The following is a 25,004-nucleotide window of genomic DNA, read 5'->3' on the forward strand; positions in this document are numbered from 1 at the left end:
TGATCTAGGGTAAGAGATATGGCGTACAGTTCAGCAGTGAACACAGAAGCTGTAGAGGGGATTCTACGTGCAACCATCAAACTGCAACAAACCATGGCAGAGCCCACAGAGTCACCTGATTTTGAACCATTCATATAAATTGGAATAGAAAGGTTGTTCGAAAGATGTTCAGTAAATAAAAGAGGGTCCTTCCAATCGGGATTAATGAATAATGAAGAGAAAAAGGGAGATGAATATAATAATGTAGAATCATCTATTTATCACTATAGATACACATGTAAAACTTATCTCAGTTGTGAGATCTGATGAGCCTTGTGTTGACTCTCTTTTAAAGAACATATAGTCAATTTGACTTTTCTAAGATACTCTTTTTATTAAAATATGCTACATGTTTCATATTAAAACTGTTTAAGATAGTTAAAGGTAGACAGATCAAACACTGATGGTATGACCCAAGGAAACACGGATGGCTACGGCCTCCAAGGGTGTGTTGAGTGACAAAGACAGGGTGGGCACATGCTGATCAACCAATAGTGCCACCTCTCCATGTACTCATCCATCACACAGCCTGTCGTTTCTGTACAGAGAAAACTGCTGAATGGTGACTGTATCAGCAGGTTTTAGAAATGTTTCTTGTAAGGAAAGACATACAGGATGGTAGGAAGCAATCAGTGTTTTGATATCATCCAGATTAGAACGTAAACCTCAACAGTTCCATTGTATCAAGGTGGCCATTTTTAATGACGGGTAGGTGAAGTGGCTGGAGAACCCTTCTGTTTATGACCACATCTTTTTTCCTTACTGTCCTTATTCGGAGGCGGTCTATCGACCTCCATGGATCCTGCCCTGGGTCAATGGGGCAGGTCTTTGTTGTTGGAAGGGGATTCCAGTGAGTAAAGACACGAACGAATGATTGTTTTGCATCGTGGGGTTGGAGAAAAAGATGTATCAGAAGAAATGCCTGTATTTGAAACTGAAGGATGTGGATCTTGAGATTTGTTGGACTGTATGGGAGAAACAGAGATGGGTGTAGAAGTTGATTCATCAACCTTTTTAACCATGGAGGTCAAAAGGCTTTTCATTTGTTTTGAAAACGATTCTCTTGGAGGTACAGAGAGATCTGTCTGCACTCCCACTGTAGTTGTGGAACGAAGTGCAGCAGCATATGCCCGAGATGGAGTGGCGGACAGCAATTTCCGAGCCTCAGGATAACTAATGTTATGGGTTGTTTTCAAATGCTGCACCTCTTTTTCCTCCAACCATTTTGGGAAAGAACAAAAGTAGGAAGGGTGGGAACCATTGCAGTTGACACAATGTGGGTCCGTGTGACATTCACAGACATCGTGGTCCTTGCCACCACAACGAGCACATGTCACGGAACCACGACAGAACATCTTTGAGTGGCCAAACCTCTGACATTGGAAACATTAAAGAGGGTTTGGAATGTACGGCCATACCCTGCAAATTAGATAACCTGCCTTGATGGTGGCAGTTGCACATGGTGATGTAAATGTCAAAACGAGGATATTTGTCGGCAGTATAACTCCATCTTTGCCAGTGGAGATGTGCCTCACTGAAGAAACTCCTTGAGTGGAGAGACCAGCAAGAATCTCTGACTCTGGGACGTTCTTCAAGTCCCTCTGAACAATAACTCCTTGCGATGAATTCAAGGTAGACATGGTCTTGGATTGAAGTTGAGATATCTCATACACAAAATGAGTGGTCTACCAACTGACTTCAAGGATAGTAGATCATTTTTCAACAACTGAAGTTTCTACTATATATCCTAAAATTAATTAAATGAACATATGAAAAGATTTGTGAATTTGCTATTTTAATATATTTGCAGGTATAATATTTATGTATAACAGAACATTTCTCCATGTTTAATAAGGTTCAAATAATTGTTTGAAAATTAATGAAGCATGCAAAGATTAATTATTTTAGTTTATTTCTGCATTAGTAAATCCACTGAAAAGCTTTTATTGAGACACATATGCCAATAGAATTGCTCTGCAAATCTATACATACAAACAAAAGAGCTTACTTAAATATATGTACACATGGAAGATGCTGAAGATATGACTGAGCAACCATAAAATTTATTATTAATCACACCTTCCTTCAGGATTCAGAGTTTAAGAAATCCTTTATTTCATAATTGTATGTGTTTAAAGAACTGAATAGTCCTTGCATCATTTTGAGACCAAGGTGCAGCATCATTTTGTAGCCAACAGTTTTGCCAAAATGGCACTGTGGTCAGATATAATATGATGTAAAGCTATAACACTGGTTTACAAAGAAATTGAGGCAAGCACAAAAATAGCTGTTTTAACCTAATTTGGGGGTGCTGAATTCAGATTTGAAATCCGTTTTTACTCATCACCTCTAGTTTTTTAGATATGCATACTGTACATTTTGTACACATACTGTACATAAAGGCGTATATGCATTCAGGGTTAATTTCTAATATTGTGTGACTTATGTCTTCTTTTTTAGTTATTATGCAATAAATGTAAGTGATAGCATTACATTATATATATATATATAGCTATATATCAAGACGGATTTTGGCAGTTAAGCGTAGCCAACACGCGTCTCAATCAACAGCCAGTAGTGCACTGGCAGTCAGCGCAGGAGGTTGGTGTCCCTCGACAATTGTGTTACACAATCTTTTGGGTATATATTTGTATTACAATTTCCAATGACGCACATAATTATTATTGCCTTACATATGATTTAATTTATTTTGTTTTTTTTTCAGATTCTCCAATGGCTTCAAGCTCGTCAAAACACCGAGGATGCCTCAACAAGGCCAATTCTTTCTGCTACGTGTGTGGGGACTTCACGACAGTTGCACAGCGTCGAACCATCACTTCCCTCCTCAGAACTGCCTACTTTCAGTATTTTGACTGTAAAATTGGTGATCAGGACAAATCTTGGGCTCCACACATCTGTTGTAAACCCTGCTACAATGGACTAACTGCTTGGTTTAATGGCAAGAAAGCGGCTTTCAACTTTGCAGTCCCGATGGTTTGGAGAGAGCCACGAAGCCATGCAGATGATTGTTATTTTTGTCTAACAAATATAACTGGTTTCAATGCATCTTCTAGAAAAAAGATCAAATATCCCAACCTTCCATCTGCTATGAAACCCGTTCCCCATTCAAATGATCTTCCTGTCCCAACACCTCCAGTAAATAAGGATCTTCTTTCCTCATCAGATGAAGAAATGCCTCCAAGGGAAGATTCTGCCAAGTCAATCTCTTCCGAAGATATTGACTCTTCTTATTCAGGAACAAGTGGCAACGAGCCACACTGGATCACACAAGAACACCTGAATGACCTTGCTCGTGATTTGTACCTGTCAAAACAGCAGTCAGAGCTCTTGGCTTCTCGGCTTAAACAGTGGAACCTAGTCCAGGAAGATGTAAGGATCACCAGTTTCAGGAATCGGAACAAAGACCTTGCTTCATTTTTCGACATGGAAAACAAGTTGTGCTACTGCACAAATGTACCTGGCTTGTTCACTTTCCTTGGTTTGCCACATAATCCTTCAGACTGGCGTCTTTTCATAGACTCTTCCAAGCGAAGTCTCAAGGCTGTGCTTCTGCACAATGGGAATAAATATCCCAGCATTCCCACTGCACATTCTGTCCATCTCAAGGAGTCCTATGACAATATGGAGCTTCTTTTAGAAGCTGTTAAGTACAACCAGTACCAGTGGAGTCTGTGTGGGGACCTCAAGGTCACTGGTCTTCTTATGGGTATGCAAGCGGGCTTCACAAAGTACTGTTGCTTTCTCTGTTTCTGGGATAGTCGAGCTGTATCCCAGCATTACAAGCAGAAAGACTGGGGTCTAGAAACACTTTCGTTCCTGGCTAACACAGCCAAGGAGAATCCTCTGGTTGACATGAAGAAGGTGCTTCTTCCTCCTCTTCACATCAAGCTTGGTTTGATGAAGAATTTCGTGAAGGCCATGGACAAATATGGTGCTGCCTTCCAACACTTGTCTACTGTGTTCCCAGGTCTCAGTGCTGCTAAGCTCAAAGGGGCATCTTTGTCAGACCTCAAATCCAAGAAGTGCTGAAGGATACTGATTTTGAGGAGCTTCTTACCTTAAAGGAACTGAGAGCATGGGAAGCATTTAAGTCAGTCTGTAGTGGCTTCCTTGGTAACACATGCATACCAAATTACCAAGCCTGTATTGAGAAGTTGCCAAAGACTTATGAGGATATGGGATGCCGAATGTCACTCAAAATTCATTTCCTCCATTCCCGCCTCAACTTCTTCCCTCCAAACCTTGGAGCTGTGAGTGATGAGCATGGAGAAAGATTCCACCAAGACATTACGAAGATGGAGAGCAACTACCAAGGCAAGTGGAACCCCAGCATGATGGGAGACTTCTGCTGGATGCTCTTGCGTGACATCCTGGAGGCAAAATACACCAGATCATCTAAGAAAACACACTTCTAACTGTCTGCAGTACTATGAATTGTGTACATTGTGTCATCCAAGTATATTTATTCCGTCAATGTTCTTTATCTATCCTGTTTTATCTGTAATAAGCTGCTGCAACTGTTGAAATAAGCATGTATATACTCTGTATATACTAAAATGAGACTATTTAAAAGCCAGAAAACTAGAGGTGATAGAGCAAAACTGTTTATAAATTTGAATTCAGCACACCCAAATTAGTAAAAAACACCTGTTCACATTCTTGCCTCAGACAAAAAATATTTTTTTGTAAACCAGTGTTATGAAAGGTATATTTTTTTATTTTAGATTTTACTACTTTGAATAATTTACTCATGATGTCATCATACCTACCAATTTATATTTCATTGAAAACTTTTTTATTTCACGGGTAGTGCACATACAAGCTTAAATAATGTTAACTTGGCCAGCACAGGATATTACAGTTCTAATCCTTTCAATCTAGATGCTATATGTTACACAAAAATCACATTGGGAAAAACAGATATTATCTACTATAGAGAATGAAGAATTAAAATAAGCAGAGCAAGGCAATCTCAGTGACTTTCTGGATCACATATTTATACTAAAACTGCATTGTGACCAAATAAAAGAAATTTTAAAAAATCCTATATCACCAAAACAGATAGAAAACATTATATGCCTGTATATCATACATCTACTTGATGATGTGTCATACTCATGTTGCTGCATAGAGAAAACCTGCACTAAAAGACCACCCTATACCATCAATTAAAATAACAGCAGCTGACACATAAAAAAGTTATAATTTTCTTATACTGAAAAAGTATTTCTAATATGTACTTACCTCCTTTTATAAGATTCTTATGGAGTGCTCCCCACCCTTCTATTGGAATTAAATGATTCTAATATGTCTCTCATGCAAGTCATCATACGTCACTTCCCCATCAACAGAGGCATGACACATTCACATGATGGATGTGACTCTCTCTATATGCCTCTACTGAACTATCACTGCAAAGTTTCAAAAAATTGTAGGTAATGTTAGTGAAGGTAAGTATCTATTGCAAGCACATTTTTAGTTTAAGAAAATTATTACTTTCAATATGGTAGTTACCTTCTGCCTGTCACAAAATTAGTTAGAACCTTACTAAATCCACAAATGACAGGTGCAAGGGAATGACTGAAGTAACCTATAAATGTATCTAAAAGATACCCTTGGAAATGAGAGAGAGATCTGAAAATCTTATGAAGGGAACAGCACCATTTCTTAACCAGGTATGCTCTTTGCTCATCTGTTAAATGTGTAACATGAAGAGAGGAGCATATCAAAGTGGGAGAGAAATGTGGCAGGATAGTAAACCCAAACATGAAATGTATATAGCATTCAATCCAACATAGTACAAAAGTAGGTAAATCAATGGATTTGTGCTTTGGCATAGAGTGGCTGGGGTGCAATAGACTATACTCAGTAAGTCAACTATATCCAAAACCCATGTTGCTAGAAACTAACATCCATGCAAGGGGTAGGATAAAAGTCATACCATCTTCACCTCTAGTTCAAGAGACCATAGAAAATCAAGAACCACTCCAACTCTTGAGCAGGACATCTAATACCTTACACCTATCAATATGGGGACCTGATATCCAGTATCAAAAGGATGTCTGTATTAAAAAAAAAATCAACTCCCCCAATACTAAAACTGACTAGAACCACCTGAAAAGCAATAACATTCTTGGCATAAGATATAACAAGGAATAGCAAAATGAACAAAACTAGAACAATCTCCCTTACCCCCACTGTGACCCACAACACAGATGGAGTATAACAAAGGGGAGAACACAGACAATCATAGAGACGTGTGAGATCTTCTGTTGATTTTTTCTATTCTATATCCAACAGCTATTCACAGAGTACCAATATCCATGTAGGGGGTAGGATGAGAGCTCCCAATCGAATGGGTAAACTGCAATTTCATGTTCCGCTACACTATAATTGTGCAACACTTACTTAGAGTATAGTACATTACCTACACCCACAGAATACAACTACCTATTTCTGCAATGAATGGTTACAACCATATTTGTGTGGAACCCATTCAGGAGAGCATCTCCATGGATAACTACCCCATTGGCTTAGAACTGTAACGTATTAAGGGCTCCCATACTTCACTTGTAGAAAAGAGAGGTGAAGATGTGTTGGAAAGTTCAGAGAAATGTCATCACCTGAGACAGTGCAATAGGTGTCCATGAAACCCTATTTTAAAAAGAAGAAGACAATACAGATTTATTCAATACAAGGCATGGCTTTACCCATACAATCAATGGGTGATAGTCCAGAACAGGCATGTTTATGTAGCAAGTAAACATAAGGTTATTTACCTACAAGTAATCTTGTAGATTCTAATTAAAGAATACCTGGCCAAGCATCACTTGCTATAGGGGCCCTAAAAGGAAGAAAAAACATGAATATAAAGCTACTCAGTCAAAGCCATACCAAAACTTGAAGAAAGGAAACAGATGGATTACAAAAACCTGACAAATAATAAACTGAGATATGGTGTAAACAATGAGAAATGAATGTAATAGGTGTAATCTATATGCCTGACTAGGATTTCTTCTGATGACCAACGAAAATGAGAAGCAAGAGAAAAGGTGAGCTGAAGTCTTTGGAAAGATGTAACAATCCATCTGAATAAGGAGAAGCTAGAAAGGTCAGGTAGGTGTATGTGAAGCATGAATGACAAATGAGTTGGACCTTTAACCACTAGAGACAAGATTAGAAAGAAATAAGTTTTAAGGGAAAGGTGAACTATGGAGCATGAGGAATAAGTTAAAAAAGAGGTTAACCTAGCCAATAAGGGACAGTAAGAAGGACTTAACAAAGAGTGGTTATGGACGAGAAAGACTACCCAATAAAGTAATTGGAAAGGAGGATAAACATAAGAGAATTTGCAGGCCAAATTCTGGCTGATGACAACAACAGTCAAAGCCTGAGGATGAATTAACAGGGATCAAAAAAGTGGTAATTTGTGATTGAGGGTTGTGATAAATGCATTTACACAGGGAAAAATCTAGAGACAAAACCACCATAATACAAGGGGATCTGAAGAACACTCCATTTAATAAATGTTTTTGAGGCAGGAAGGATGATCCACTATCACATTGAAAGCACTAGAAATACGACATGCAACGAGATGAACATGATGCATGTGGGCCCAATATAGGAGATCCAACATTCAAAAATAGAGATCTTGACAGGATACTCCTTTAGTAATTGATACGTGTTACCACTGTAGAATTGTCAGAATGAATCACCACCAGACAATGTCCAGCTAAAGGAAGGATGGACTATGAGAAGCTTGAGGATGTTGATATGTAATGACACCACGAGGTCTCGGGTGATTTGAACCATGCACTACAGCCCTGAAGGGATGCATCCATGTACAGGTGCAAATCCAGATGAGGAGGAGGAAGTGGGATGATCACTTACTATCTATCAGGGTATGAGGAAGGGAAATAGAAGCTCCCAGAGAATCCTAATCAAGGTTTTATTAATTACGAATAGCCCACTGAAAAGACTGCATGTGTACATGACTGAGGGGGACTAATGATGTATTAAAGAGCATATTCACAAAAACGATAGAATCTTGTAAGGAAGATGAAAGCATGTACCGAAATGACAATACATGGAATTAAGTCTTGAAGGAGAAGGTTGGGCCACACTGGAACAAGTACAAAAAAAAACTCCTATATGGATGAGCTGTTTGGTAGGACAAAGGAAGGATTTCTCCAATTCAATTAATTAGCCCATCCAAGTGGCCACTTGAAACAGTAAGCAATTATAGCTGGCTGACTCCAGTTTGGAATGAGTCAAAGATGGCAGTTGTCCAAATAATGTTGAAATTACAGTCCCAGATCATGAAGATGGTGAGCAAAAGTTCTGACCACCTGACAGAAAACATAAAGGGCAAAAAGAAACTTGAATGATAGGGCACAAAACTTGTAAAACACCCCATGATTTAAGAACTGAAGATACAGATGAGACCATGTTGAGATAGAAATGTGAAGATAAGAAATGATCTTCCACAGGCCCAGAGAAAACAACCATCACACACCACAAAGTGGGAATGACTACATGGCAAAATGGGTTTGTTGAAAGAATTGATTAGGGCAGAACAAAGTGATGACAGTATATATGTAAAAATGGCTTGTTTGGGTTGAGAAAATTTTTTACGTAGAGGAGTAAACAACGTTTCGACCTTCTTTGGTCATCATCAGGTTCACAAAGAGAGAGAGGTAACTGACCGGAAGCTGATCACATGTTTGAAAGGGGTTGTGTAACTGAGTGTCAAAATGTAGAGGGTGGGCTTAGATGTTTGAATATATAATTGCCCAAAGAAGGTTGAAACGTTGTTCACTCCTCTACGTAAAAAATTTTCTCAACCCAAATGACCCATTTTTACATATATATTTCTCTACAAGTGGATTTTCTCAACATCACTGGTTAAAGTGATGACAGGTCCCCAGTCTCTGGTTGTCTTGGAAACAACAAAAAGTCTGGAACAAAACCCAAGTAAAGTACATAGAACAAGTTTGATGATCTGCTGAGATAGTAGGTTCTGAACCACCTCTGACTGATGCTAGCTAGTCATCGGGTTCCAAGGCAGAGGGAAGGATATAGGTATAGAAGATAGGAGAGGTAGGGAAAAAACAGGATCACAAATCCTTCAGATAAAACTTGAAGAATCAAATGATCTTTGATTAAAGGATGCAACTGATGAAAGAATTGGTAAGTCAAGTTCCCACAAGACATGTATCCACTGAGTAGTTCACCAATACTGCTTGCAATGTGACATACATCATTAAAGAAAATTATGAGATGAGGCACTCTGAGAAGGAGGGACAAGTAGGAGTTGAAAAGGGGAAGATCAGGAAGTTGGAACAGGTACCATATTGGGCTCTGACCGAGATAAATGAGTAATAAGGTAGGAAAGGGTATACTGTTGTTGTACTGCTGCAACTCATTAGTCAAAGGATTCAGGTGCTATGAGAACCATACAATGCCACAAAAATGGGGTCGTACATAAATCCTGAAGACGAAATGCAGGTAAACAAATGAGAATTAAGGTCACATTACAATCTAGAAGATCCTAACAATAGAGAAACCACACATGCAAAGCCAGAGCCACAGATGAAAAATGGGCTAATGTGGAGGAAAGGAGAGAGAAATATATCATGAGCAAATCTCTCAGGATTTTGGTGGAGAGCCTCGGAGAGGATATGAATGATAGGTAAATACCATTAATTAGTTGTGAGGGTAAGACAATGGTAGGAAAATTGATCATGTGCCAGAGTTATAGGACATTTAAGAACTACAACCAAATCAGACAAAACAGAAACTCACAATGTTTTGAGTGGAAAAGGACAGTCTGCATGATGATATGCAAGTGCAATTTAATCCAAAGCCCATGGCAGGCAAGACATGCTAATCCCATTACTTAATTGTGAGACAAACTGGTTAGTATGTATGTGAATATCTGAATAGTTAGAAAACCAAATAAGGATATAAAGATTGGTTATGTAACAAGGAAGGATGTGGTTCATAGGAAATAGAGGAAAGAGATAAAATATCACATAAATGAGAAATGAAATCTAAGAAGACCATAGTAAGCCTAACTGAATCTTCAGGAGATGGATGGGAAGGCACAACAAAATCAGGAGGTAGAAATAGGCAATCCAATTCCTCATCAGCCTGAACAGGTTAAGAATGTTTGGGAGGAAATGGGGTGAAATCTGGAGATAGAAGCTCACCCAAGTAATGTTCAATCTTTCTGAGAATAAATATGGTAAATCTCCTGCTGGATAACCCCATACCTGAGACCTGTAGCCCAGTACTTAGTTGAAGGTGTAATCATCAAATTGGGAACAAAAACTTTGGATTTCATCATCAAGAAGAGTCAATCAAAAATTAAACTTATAAATAATGATGCTTTGATAATAAACTGGGATTAAATTAAAGTGAAGAAACAGTCTTAAGACACTTGGAAAAACTGTACAGGAAAACCACTTCACAAATATACTAATGTTCAATGTGAAACTTGAAACAAACATAGGAATATGTCTGAATACCAGCACTGCCATACAAGAGACAGTTTGTTAAAGGCATATAGAAGGAATCACATGAATGTGTCACACTCCTATTGGTGATGAAGTGATGCATAATGATTTGCATGACAGACATGTGTTGGAATCATTTGATTCAAATAGGGAGCATAAAAGGTTTGTAGCATGTGTAAAGAGAGAAGTTCATATATAAAGGGCAGCACTGAATGAGAACAGATAATCTTGTGAGAGGAGATGAGTCCTGTATTGGAAGAAGTTTTCATTTGGCAGTCACCATTCTGAGCAGGTTAACAACCTTTCGTTGCAGAAACACGGAATTTCATAGATGACGTTTTTGAGATTTTCTTTGGTATGTCACTCTTTTTTTTTAATCATTGTTTTTATATATATAAAAGTTGGGTCGTGGAGTTAATCTCCTACATTTTTATATTACTTTCATGCAAGATGAAACACAACAAAACACAAACCATGATTAAACTACTGATCACAAGCATGGTTTTGATATATGCTTTACTTATGCTACTGCCTTAAGTTCATATCCTATAACAAATGGAAAAAGAACTAATTAAGCTAAAGATACTTCACAAAAATCATTGTGGTTGATAAAAACCTAAATATAATAAGATAAACAGCTTACCTTCTCCAGCTTGTATCAGGAGGAATTGATAAATGTACTTGACCTCCACTTGTGAACATTAAATCATTCAACTGAAAAGAAATACCAGCAATGACAAATTTTATTCAAACTATTTATAATCACAACAGGTGTACAGGAAACATTCATTTATTTAATTTTTATTTGTTTTTTTTACTTATTTGAAGGTTTATCTTTATAGAAAGTTCCAGTTTTAGAAACATGTTTCTTTACATGCAAAATTATTCTTAAAAATATATAAAACCTCAGTAATTAAATAATATTATAAATATGGAGAGAAAAAAAACATTTCATTTAGTTTCATTATATTGAACTGTCATTATGTTTACATACGTACATGAATATTTTATTTGAACATTTCTCACGTGTAAAATTTCACACCAAATCTATTGTAGTAATTCTTTAAGTACATCACATATTTAATAGATTTGTAATAGACAGAAAAAGCAGTTGTAACCTTGAAGCAATCTTTACTAACCTGAAATAATATAGGAAATGGAACAAGGCTAATGCATCATAGATAATCGAATCTTACTTGAAATATGCAAATATTTAATTGTGTATACTTAAATTCAGGAGTCTAAAAATGTTTCTAATGAACTAAGCCAAACTGAAATTACAGTAAACCAACTATTTATTTTCACTCATAATGACTACACCATTACATGTTGCAAATACTTTGTATTAATCAAAATGTGTTCTTGTACAGTACTATAAAATTATACATATTACAATCCACTACATGTAGATTAAAAAGTGATATACAATACTATGCAAAAGTATCAGGACAAAGTCAAAAATTATATTTTAGGGCACTTGAAAAACCAACAACAGTAGAATAAAATCACAAGTGAAACATTAGAACTTTACTGATCTTCATATTTAGTACAACAGAAACTCAGCTGAAGTACTTGAATTCAGTAAACAACTAATATTTTGTGTGTTCTCCTTTCAGTTTAATAACTGCAGACAGTCTTTCAGGCATTGTTGCAACATATTTAATCAATCTGTCCTTTGGGATATTACTCCAAATATCTCTAATACAGTCACATAAAGTTTCTTTAAAAGTAATTTTTGATTTGTCAAACTGCAGATTTGTTGAGTTGAGACTGAGACTGTGTGCAGGATACTGCATCATTCGAATGAATCTAGCAAGTTCTGTCTTAAATAAGCAATTTATGCATAGGATGGATGAGTGTTTGAAGTCATTATCTTCTTGGTAATATAATCCTTTATTAATAATACACAAACCACTGAGCATACCATGAAGGATCAGTGTATGATGGTACTTGTGCTGGTCCATTATTCCATCTATTTTCAAATATCTCATGCTGCCTCTGCAAGAAAACACCTGCATAACACACTTTTTCAATCATCAGGAATCCAGTTTTTGTATTTTTTAGCAAATTACAGTCTTTTCACAATATTTTAAGAATGAAGTAAAGGTTTTTTTTTTAACTGATACACAACTAAACATTCCATTCTTGTTGAGTCTTCTTGATACTGCAGATCTGAACACTTTTCTGTCAGTTGATACATGGTCGTTTATCTCCTGCTTGAGATCAGTGACAATGCTACTTCTATCCCAAGGTTGCATAAATGAAGATACTTAATATCACTATCATTGAATTTAGGTGTTATGCCTCTTCATTTTCTACTTCCAAATTTATCTGCCTTGGTCTTATGATCTCGGGTGTGCTTAACTATTTTCAAATTTATCTGTCTTGGTCTTACGATCTAGGGTGTACTTAACAATGTTTGGAGAAAATTTTAAGTCTCCAGCAATATGTCAGAGAATCCAACTTGCACCATGTAAAGGTTTTATGCAAACTCTCTGCTCTACTAACAATTAACTATGATTTTTTTTTTTGGTTATGACATGACAACAAACTTTAATATATAGTGTTAAACACTGTTTTTATCAAGGTTTATTTTTGAAGTGCTGTTGATTTCTCCTAGCATATACAGGCACAATATGTTGGCTCCTTGCTAGCTTCTTTCTGTATAGTTAAGACACTGATTGGAGTACCATGACAGTTACTTCAGTCTCTAAATTTGATCAGAGTATTCATTCAAGCAGAACTATTGAGACATGTCCTTGGTACAAGTATATGAGAAATATAATGGCATGGAAAAATTAGCCACGTAAAATGGGAAAACCATCATGTAGAAAATGTCCAGTCCCAGGTGAGATAGACAATTTACTGTAATGGCCTGAGCTCCCAAGACATGATAAACCAACAACTGAATGTGGTGGGTATGGGCCAAGAAAAAAAAATGTCCAGAGCTAGGAAAGCAGGGGTCTTATGGGTGGGTAAATACCTTTTCATGGGATGGAGCACATAACAGAGGTGTCCAAATGGATCATGATAAAAAGACCAGGAATACAAGACAGAAATCTCTCTTCTTGAGACTACACACCAAAAATGTATGAGGTGTCTAGAACTGTGCCCTACCTGAACAGATGGAAAGGTTAGCGTGTAGGAGTGGTTGTCACCAATCTCAAAGCAACACAATGTACCTGTCACCTACACTGCACTTGTCACAGATATGGAAACCCACATATGTAAGCAGAATGAGCTCATCAATTTACTTCAGAGGCCTGGAAAGCTACAAACATATGCAGGCCTGAATAATGTGAAAAACAAGTGACATCAATGATTGTGAGGGATCAAGTAAGTCATTATGATCAAGGAAGAGAAAGACAAGACAATGGATCTGATGGGCCAGAAAGCATCAAGGAAAACATATATGGGCACATCATACAAAACAAAGGGATTCAAGAAAAGGAAAAAAAAAAAAAAGTGTACAAAAAAGACAAATCCAGGGAATGATGGAAACTGAACTTGCAATGCTTATGAAGTGAAATAGCACTAAGTGAATGAGATACAAGATGGGGTTGATACTGACTTGGAAAACTGAACCAGCCACCTGAGAGATAAAAAACTAAAAACAAGCAAAGGATAGGCAGACAAACTAAGATGTGGAGAATGTCCGAGACCTAAAACTGAGTCATCTGTCACCAAAAAGAGTATGCATACATTGAGTTAAGTAACATAAAACATAACTGTGGTGGCTTAAAAAATTAAGGTTGCCTTTAGGTGAATGGAGTGAAAGCTTATCAAAGATAAAAGTAATGTAACACTAAATAAAAAGTGGTAGTCAATTAAAGTGACTAGAAACTCAAAAGTATATGAGTACAGGTATTGCTGAAGAAAGAACAAACCAATGATAATGGTCTAGTGCTCATTACATTCACACTTATAGTATGTATATTTTCATGCTTATAAGGTGATTAAAAGGTCAGTTAAAATGACCGAGCCTACAGAGAGAGAGTTAAATAATCTATAACCCTTTATTTGAAAGATATTTCTGTCATCAAAACTTTCTACAGTTAAACAAGTTTTAGTCATTCCCATTATATCAAAATTCTCTGTTCCAACCATTGCTGTAATGTCTTTTTTTTTCTTATACTTCTACCATTACAATTGTAACAATATAGCTTACTCTGAAAGATAGCCCTGTAGCTTTGCCCCAGTAAGCCCCAAACAACCAACCAACTTTGGTACTACATTGTATGTTTTCTCTAAATCATATTTTTTTTATGCATTTAGCTTATCCTGATCTTAATGGCTGCCTAGTCCTAGTTTAAAGTTTTATTACAGTTGAGATAAAACCTTGTAAACAAGTAACCTCCTATACTATTTAAATGTAAACAATAAATTCCAAAAAAAACTCCTCTTTCCTACTTAACTGATACCACAAGTACAACCAGCCAATCTGGTTGTTCTTACATATTAACCTAAACCTAGTTTTTCCAGAATTAAATTTTTGTCAAACTTGACTCCAGAATTGAACTCATTATGATCAGAATAGAAGTGTAAGCTACCATTGACAGTTTGTCATTCAGAAACTTGGTGACCATATTATTTGAATAACAATGTGTTAAGTAGTTCACTTATACACACTGATCTGCTGTTACCTGTCCAGTTCTATCTAAGGAGAAGTTATTTAATCTTTTTACATAAAAAACCCATAAAAAGTCCACACAGCTAATGAATAAAAATGATAATAATCAAGCTGAATATAAACATTCAAGGAACAATTAAACAAAAAAGAAAAAAAATACTGCATAATTCACTCACCACTGTGGAAACAACTACTCATAATATTTAATATAAATTACGGCTATTCTTAATTTTTTAACACTTGATTTAGAAAAGCATTAAAATATCTAACCAATTCTACTTTAAGAAAGACTCAAAACAGTTCATCTTATTGGAATAAAATTACTCTGGACGTAATTTATTATTAAAGACTAAATATTGTTATGTCAGGCCTACAAACTATATAAAATGTCATGAATTGATGGACTATTATTTTTCTTCATTGCTTGATTTTTTATTGATGATACTTTTGTATTTCCTGAAGTGCTTTTATAAAACCGTTTGATGTGTTCTTGGTGGACCTATTTGCAGGACTACACTTTTTCTCCCTGTTCATCATCTTTATCAAGCCTGAAGTACTATAACTAACACCAACTTGTGTAATCTGTTTTAAATGATTCACGCATGAAGCTTTTAGCTCTACAGCTTATTTTGTTTTGTTAACAAATCAAAACAAGACATATGGTTTAGCTGAGTGTGAAGATGTAAAAAAAACTAGAAAAGCATTCATAGAATGCAACCTCATCCTGCATTACTTTGCCACCACTAACTGAAAATATAAAACAAAAAAAAACTTCTCACCCTGCAAAATGTAGATATAGGTGCCAAACTCCTCTTTCTATCTCAAATTTAAAGAAGAGTTTGATCATTTTTCAAAATTAAATCCCAATATTTTACTATTTAAGCAAAAATCACTAACTCTGATTTCTGGGTTACATTCATCAAAAATTAATAATCTGGACTTTGCAGTCACACAATCTTTGTCCCAAACTTGATCAAATTTAGGAAATTTTTTCCCATTCTGCTGGTTCAGAAATACAGATAGAAGTGTATACAACATCCACACAATGAGGTGAAGACCATCAGAAATATTTCAACCATGTTCTATGTAGACCAGGTAGACATGCTGGGAAATAATGTAAAACTTAACTATAAATATGTATGAGATAATCCAAGATGAATTATTTATTCCATTCTAATCCAAGATGAATTATTCATTCCATTCTCTTTCAATGTTGCTAATGAGTGACAGTGATCACAGCAACCTCACACTTAAAACTATTTACTATTGTAATTAATAAAAAAAAAAAAACTTAACAGCCCGAGTGTTTTTCAGAAAGTAGATTTGCTGAAGAAGCTTAAATTATTAGGTTATTTTCCAATGCTAGCTTTTCTTGTTGATCTTGCATGCTTTGGAATATTGTGCAATTCTAATTTTTTTTTAAGATTTTGCCTTTAATTATCCCTTGTTTGTATTTCAGAGATGGCTGGTATGGGTATTAAAAACTTTAATTAAAATAAAGTAAAAAGCCAATGTATCAACCTTTTTGGGTCATAGACAGTTTCAAACTGACAGTCACTGGGCACGTGTTGGGAATGAGAGTATGAATGGGTACGACATCGTAGGGGACAAAGAAGTTAGATGTTATGTAATTAATTAATATAGGTATAACGGTGTACATTGATTCAAGTTCTTGTATAAGTAGGTCTTCTTTGATTTCTCTTTTGTTTACCTTTGTTTCTCTACTTAATATGTTGGTGTTTTCTAAGGTTATGTTGTGATTATTTAATATGAAGTGTTCAAAAATAAAGGGTTTTTTATGTTCATTAAATCTCATTTCTACTTTTCAGCTTGTTTCTCTGATATAGAAATTGCAACAGTTGTCCAATTGTATTTTATAAATAACATTAGTGTTATGTTTGTCAGTGTTGTTTTTACATAATATTTATTTTAGTTTTGTACTTGGCTGTTGAATGAACTTAGTACTTACTGGAATGTTATATGTTTTTTTCCAAATGTTAGTTATTTTAATGCTAATGCTGAGAATATAGGGTATGCAGTAGTGCAAGATTTTATACTCAGTTGTTTCATTGAATTTACTATTGTTTGTTTGCTATTAATTGTGTTGTTGACTTAGATGTGTGTGTATAATTTTTTCAATGGTTTTTGAAGGAAATTTATTAATGTTGACAAAGTGTTGTTTTAATTTGTCAATTGCATTGTAAATTTTATTGGATGAGCATCTTTGTGGCTGTGTTTATTTACTTTTTAAATATGTTAAGTTTTTTTTGTTTCATTTGCTGAGTTCTAGGAAATGTATAGTTAGGTATGGGTGATTTTTCTTTGATTTTGTTTTGAATTTTGTATTATTTCTTACAATCTTGAGACTGAGAAATGCAATTTGTTTAGCTTTCTTATATTCACAGGTGAACTTAATGTTGGGTTATTTACTTTATGACATTTGAAATTGCACTTGGGAAAGGCTCATTTTAATAGAACTTACAGAACCTTAGGAACAGTATTTGTCTTAGCAACTTGAAACTACCATCATTTTTTTGCCAATAAAAAACAAAATCCCAAAGATCTGACCAATGATTATAAAGTATCTATAGAAAGTTCTGGGTCTAGTTTGTTGCTTATTCAGTTGAGTGGGTCACTTTCATTAAGTTGCCCTAACATAAAATTGTACTAATTCAGAGGGCATGGCCTATAAACTATATAAATTTTGCAGTTATATTTATGTAAGTGTTTAGTGTGTAAAATTGATTAAAAGAATAAATTTTTTTTATCAAACCTGTTTTTCATATCCAATTGGTCTTGATCCACTTAAAGTGACCTGCCTACTTCTGTCCATGTATGTTCTTTCATTCATAAGGTCACGGCCTTGTTTAGCATCTTCCAATCTTGATCCAGCTCCCTGAAGTGTAACACCAAGGTTTAGAATTAAGTATATTACAAGATGTATTATAAAGGATATAATAATAATTTCTTTGTATCTTAGAATGGCTAGTATGGGTATTAACATTTTTACCAAAATAAGCAGAGAAGAACATTTTAACCTTCTTAGGTCATCTTCATGTTAACAAAAACCTTGTTTAATTATTTGATCTTCAATATTACCCAATTGTTACAGTGCTGATTAAGTACAATAAAAGTGAGTGCAGAGAATGCTGATAGCATATATATCTGAGTGACAGTAACTACAAGCAAGACTGAGAATATATGTATTCAGAGCAAGGTGGTATAAAGAACAGGAAGCCAGAGGTTCAAACTGAGCATGACTGACAGAGAGTAAAACCATATTACGGTCCTAGTTAGATATGGGAGTCTGCAAAAAAAAAAAAAAAGAGAGAGAGAGAACAAAGTGGAGAGGACAGAAGAAGAAAACACCTGACAGTAAAGGAAAAAATGAAATGTATTTGACAAAACCACTTAATAACCAGCCATAGTTAAAATCAACAATCCATGATCAAATAATCATGTAAAAAAAAGTTGAAATTAAAAAGTGGCCTATAGTAGGATGGCCTACAGGAAGAGACTGGCAGATAAATTAACAATGAAAAATTTATCACTTCTATTTAATAGATGGTCAAAGTTGAGGAATGACAGAAATGGTTACATGATCAGAGAGTCTGGATCTGTGGGTAATGGACCTGAGAAATCCACATATGCAAATGAAAGACATTAACCTTAGGTGAAAAAGAGACGTGAGGTTAAATCAAGAGGGGAGAAAAATGGGGCAAAGGAAGAGGGCACCTAGATGTCATTTGACAAGGCAAAGGAAATGAAGATTGTGAAGACTAAAGTGGTATCATGAACAGGAATTTATAAGGAATATCACCAGTTAAGAGAAGAAAATGAAAGAGAAGACAAAAAGGCATAAAAATAAAACTGAGACCAGTCCTGGCTGAAAGCATCAAATAACAAGGCTGAAGAATGAAGAATTGAGGACCTTAAAAGTGGAACTTTTGTGTTAAGAGAAGTAGCAGATGTATCTATGAGGAACTTGCCCAATTGAGAGTATACATTATGAAAAATGTGATGTTAGTGAGACCACCCCACCATTAGAATCCAGTCCAGCTGAGAAGAGCAATTTGTCACCAGGTTTAGGGATTATGTCACATGAGAAGGTAAGAGAAATATTCAATGGAAATGAGCTCAAAATAGGAAAGAGACATGGAATAGATAACCCCTAGACAGTTGACACAAGAAATAAACGTAGAATTGTTGTAGCAGATCACATCCAATAAATCCATGAAGAGGAAATGAAAACATGACCAATAAACTTTGGTAAGCCAACTACAGTCCGAAACCAGACCACTATGTGCCGACATCCATTTGAGGATTGAAAAGAGGATCATACTACTGGCAACTCAACTACAATAAAAGACCCAGCCATCTGGTGGAGGTAAAAATGAGGATTGTACCATCATCACTTCACATTCACAAGACCTAAGAGAATCTTGTTCCCCCCCCACCCCCCGACCCATGAATGGGGCACATGATAATGTGAAAAATTAAGTGATAAATCTAGGAACCTGACATCTGGAAATGATGAGATGTACATTTAATATAAACCATCTAAATTGACAGGAATTGCCCCAAGGATAGTAACTTCCTCAGAATAATAATAGCAACAATAGAGGAATAGCAAAAGGAGAAGATTCATAGTAATCCACATATACCTCCACCTTGACCCACAATACAGATGGAGCTACAAGAATAAAAATGAGTTATGGAATACAGACATCTGTAATATACATGCGAGGACTTATGTTTATTGGTTCAGCTCTAAATCTAAAACCCAACCACTTTCTGTTTACCTCAAAAGGAACAAGAAAGGGTTATATAAGCCACCACAAACAAAAAGTCAAAATCAAATCAGATGAGTCAAACCAGACAAAAAGAAGATTGTGAACTAAAGCACCTTACTGCTGACACACTGGGTCTTAATACATATAATACTTAACACTATTAATACAGTAACTAGTAAGTAGTTTATATGACTAACACATGGAAAAGAAATATGTATTGATACTTCAAAATTACAATGTCCTTGATTCTAAAAGTCAAATTATTCTTAATGGAAACTTTAATAATAATTATTATAGTAAAATCTAAAATACTAGGACTATAAAAGTTCTTTAGCAAAGTTACTTCTGTTTTAGAGTTATGAAATGTGGATTTGTATGCCTGATGACAGAAATAGAACTGTGATTTTAAAATCATCTAAGCTGTTATAAGATAGTTTTAAGAACTATTTTTTATTTGAACAGGTTGTTTCAATCTTAGTTTTATCTTTTGGCACAGGTAATTTCCTCATTCTTCTATAGATTTACTTTCTGCTCACCAACAGTAACATATTGCTTACCTGATTAACATTTGGCAGCGAACCAACTCGATAAGCTCCTAAAGCCTGATTAATCAGAATCTGCTGTTTCTGAAATACCCCCTGAAAAGGATACATCAAATTAATTTATGAATTACTTTGTACTGTGTAGAAAAAAAAAATCAATTGCCTCAAAACCTAACTACGTCTTAACCTTGATGCAAGTTTTTTGAGTCACAAGTTTAAGGTTTGACTGTTACATTTGTAAAAATCTGAGCCTGAAACTTCTTAATTGTGAGTATATTCAGTTTAATTTTAAAAAGTTCTAATAAATACTATTCCTTAAGAATACTGCTGTTAGCATTTCATTCTTAGTATTCAAGTCATAATAAGGGATGCTTGTATAAGGTACCCCAAATAAGTTCTCACTAGTTTTACACAATAAAGTTCTTATCCATAAATTCAAAATTCCTACATCTATGACTATGAGATTATTTTGTAAGCACAATAAAGCACTATATTGGAGACTTTAGAATTTTATTAATAATCATATCTAGATCTTTCTGTTTTCCTCTAAACAAATTTTCTCTCACTCATTTTCAGTATCAAAGCTCACCTTAACATGTGTTGCTCCATTTATTAAGAGTGTGAAGATGCTTTTGGACAAGAGAAATATTTTTAAAAGAATTTGCTCTTGACAGAATTAAAGTACTTGTGCTATCAGTGAACTTTGAAATATTACAGTTCAAAAAATTATTCAAATCTTTAATAATAAACGTTTTAACAGAGATCTCTGACAGACCCAACAGTAACATTCTCCTGCAGGTAAAATTATCCATCTATCACCATCCTTTACTGTCACCTACTTAGCCAATTTCCCATCCACTTATTATCTTTTTTCATAAATTGCATAATAATCTAACTCATGTATATTATTAATCTCTTATTAGATATTTTATCAGAGATCTTCTGAAACTTAAGACATACAACTAAAATAATCCTATTGTAAAACAAAAGGATCTGAAACTGTAATTAGTGCTCAAGAAAGTTATATTCTATCCTGATGGGGCTTGAAACCAAAGCCTCCAGCTTGCAGTAGTTCCTAAAACAGGTCCTCTTCCACAAAAGCTACAAGTACCATAACAAAAAATTATTTCTTACCCTTTTGCGATGGGTCATGGATCAAGGCCATGTCATTGTGTCTGTTGACATGCATTCAAAACTTTATAGAACTGTTGTTTTATAAATTTATGTTAGTAAGTTTGGAATGAAATTGTAGATTATAATTCAAATATTAACATTATATATTAGTTCATTTCTTAACTTAAAAGTAAATATTAAAAGAACACATCTAAATATAGATTTTACTGAGTCATGAGGTATGTTGAATGCAGCACTGGTTAAAATTAGATGTTTGTGATGTCAAAATACTAAGTCTATAGTTTTGTACAAATTAGGAACTCAAATTACTAATATTAAAAAGCTAGAACACAAAATAAGAACTTCATACCTTTTTATGCTGCTGAGATATGTCTTATGTACTGAAACAAACAGAGGATCCATTTTCTTCCTATATTTAGAAACGGTCCCTTATTTACACTTACTTCAATATGTGAGATATGAATAACCAATCTACCATTTAGAATGTTCCCCCTAGTGGTTTTTTCAGACATTTTAATATGTGAAAAGTATACCAGGTTCTTTCAAACAAAAATTTCAGAAAGGAAGGTTGTACTTTTAGTCTGCTTGAATATTCACTTTTTTAAAAATATAAATACATCTTAGTTACTAAATTTAATAAGTTATAGTGGAATTCTATGGTATCAATATAGTTATTTTTGATTTTTTGGTTATTCAGCTGTGTATATAAAACATAAAAAAAGTTTGTTTGATATCTACAATATCCAAACTTTTAAAAGGCTTAGCAACCTATGTCCGGCAGCAACCTAGTTCAAACATCATAGCAAGAAAAGATAATTGTTAATTGTTTGCTTTACTTCTTGATTTATTGTTCTATATTTTAAGAAAAATAAGTTTAATAATTTATTTCTAAATAGTAATAATTCTTGTATATATATATGATGTATAATAATTGAAATGTGATTGCATATCACAAAATACTACTCCACTAAAACACAGCCAAAACAGGGAAGACTAAAGATAAATTTTACATTATTGGATATGTAACATGAATACACACGCACCTCGTCAATGCAAGTTATGTAATGTTACCTAGGCATGAATGTAAGATCAGTATAATAAAAATTATATATATATATATATATATCATGACGAAGCTTAAGCCAATTAGACTAAACATTTTTATTTTTGTATTATAAAATGTAGTCATTCTAGAATGAGAAAAGAATAATTTATATTTCCTGATTTCTTTTATGATGGTTACAAGGTTGGTCAAGTGACAGACCCCACACAGAGTATAGAATATAACAAAGTCTCACTGAAAACAAATATTTCAAATGTATTTAGGTTTTAAAGATTACACAAATAATATTTGAAATTTTTGGGATGAAGAATGGTTTTTAATCATAACATGATATCTTCTTGCACTCAGATTAATAACAAAACAGACTATTTTGACAAACAAATCTCTGGTAAAAATAGTATTTAAAAAAATCTGATTTTTTTTGTGTACAAAAATTATTGTAATCTATACTGAAAGTCTACCAACTTTTGAAAAGATACATACGCTGTATCAAAAGTTATGGTGCAATTACTTAACATGCTCAAATGTGCAGATGACCTTGTATATATTATACCAAGCCCATTGCAAAAAGATTGTTACCAAATCAGGTAATGTATCATAAGCTAAGTCCTAGCTTTCTAAATGATTTTTAACAAATGATTCCAACAACTTGCAAACACACAAAAATAAAGATCAGATTAGCAATCTTCCAATCAATAAGAAAGCCATTTATAACAAAACATTAAAAAAATTATATAAAAGAAATAAGCCAGAATGGGAATCCTTCACTCACCTTCACTACCAAAACTATGAGTAAGAAGGTTTTTCACACATAAGCTATATTGCCTTCTTGCATAGCAAAGATTCTTTCAAAATCTCTTAACTAACCAATATTATTAACAATTTTATTTTTTTATAAAAACATCCCAAAATTAAATTGATGTGTTATACGACTCTTAATCTATCTGAACCTCCTATGTTGTAGCTCTATTCTTATCTTATTCCTATAAAACTTATTACTCTCCAATTTTCAATGATGTTCTTGTTCTTCAGTTTCATGTAGACAATTTTTGCATATTAGGAACTTTCATTTCTCTACCAAATGGATACATGACTGATAAAAACACTTTTTTTATAGACAATTTGATAAAACTACAAATATCCCAAATTATATTCATATTCCTCACATTCAGATTAACCACCTAATCTTTTGCTTTCAAATGCCATCAAATTATCTACAATGCTCTGTATACAACATCCCGTATTGTTGTACCTATAAATAAATTATATTTCTTTTCATGTTGCACTTCACTACAAACATACCTTTCAGTAATACTAGTTAAAGAATCCTCTCCTTCAAGCACTTCAGTTGTATTTTCTTACCAACACCCACCAATGATTAGAGGTTCAAATAGGTATGGAATGTTTTTTCACCTCATTTAGACTTCTTTCCTTAGTAGTAACACTGGACCTTCCTCCATTGCACATCCTAGTAAAACTAGGATTTGCTTTCTCTTTTTTTTTTACAAGAAAAATCTTGGCTTTAAGATTTACAACCTCTTCTATTCTTTAAATGACTTCTTCAACAGGCCTGATTCTTTAACCTTTTTTAATTCTGCAATTTTTCTTAAAGTAAATCCAAATTTCCCTCAAATAAACAAGTTTATGCAACTAAATCTCCTCTAGATTAGCACAATATTAAAATTACATTCAAGAATTCAGGCAAAGTGAAAAAGGAAAACTTTCAAAATGATTTTCTAAATAACCTTAGATAAAAGAGTTTAAAACTGTTTTAACACATACAAAAAAACCAACAAACTACCAGACCCATAACTCTTAAAATTTTCTCAGTATTTGTTGTACAATAGAGATTTCACTACTGATCTTCTGCAATGAGCAAATGATCAAATTATACTGAGTTTTGAAAGATAACATTTAAATATCTTGCCAATTTTTTATTTACTTTATCCAAAAGTGTGTTTTAGAAAGATACATTCTTGTACCACTAAAAGCTATTACTTCCTGTACAAATGTTGTGAGATTTCCTGCACATGCCAAAAGTCCTGGGCAAACTCCCACCCTTTTATGCATCTCCATGTATTGTACAAACTTATGGTGTAATTGTCATAATGCTGTGTTCGTCCATCAACAAGAGGGCAATGCGGCCACTGTGTGCAATAATCCACGAGTTGTAGCACATAATCTTAGGCTCATTCTTGACAAGAGAAAACCTATGAGAAGTGGGTAGAAAGGGTGAAGATGGTGCAGACAGTTAAGTATCTATCT

At 34.4% G+C, this 25,004-nt stretch overlaps 1 protein-coding gene across 4 annotated transcripts in view; it reads right to left on the reverse strand.

Moving 5' to 3' along the window:
• LOC143253953 (uncharacterized) overlaps window positions 1-25,004 on the reverse strand; it is an 86,019-nt gene that overhangs the window by 49,014 nt on the left and 12,001 nt on the right. For 2 of the 4 annotated variants that reach the window (XM_076508611.1, XM_076508607.1), the window contains exons 2-4: window positions 20,558-20,638; window positions 17,981-18,103; window positions 11,221-11,291 (exon numbers count right to left, since the gene is read on the reverse strand). The gene's annotated coding sequence lies outside the window, so the exon portion shown is untranslated. Of the gene's footprint in view, window positions 1-5,304; window positions 5,443-11,220; window positions 11,292-17,980; window positions 18,104-20,557; window positions 20,639-22,025; window positions 22,086-25,004 lie in introns of those variants that run through there. The other 2 variants (XM_076508608.1, XM_076508610.1) reach the window with 2 other exon arrangements.

Source organism: Tachypleus tridentatus, chromosome 6 (assembly GCF_004210375.1).
Source record: "Tachypleus tridentatus isolate NWPU-2018 chromosome 6, ASM421037v1, whole genome shotgun sequence".
NCBI classification, from domain to species: domain Eukaryota; kingdom Metazoa; phylum Arthropoda; class Merostomata; order Xiphosura; family Limulidae; genus Tachypleus; species Tachypleus tridentatus.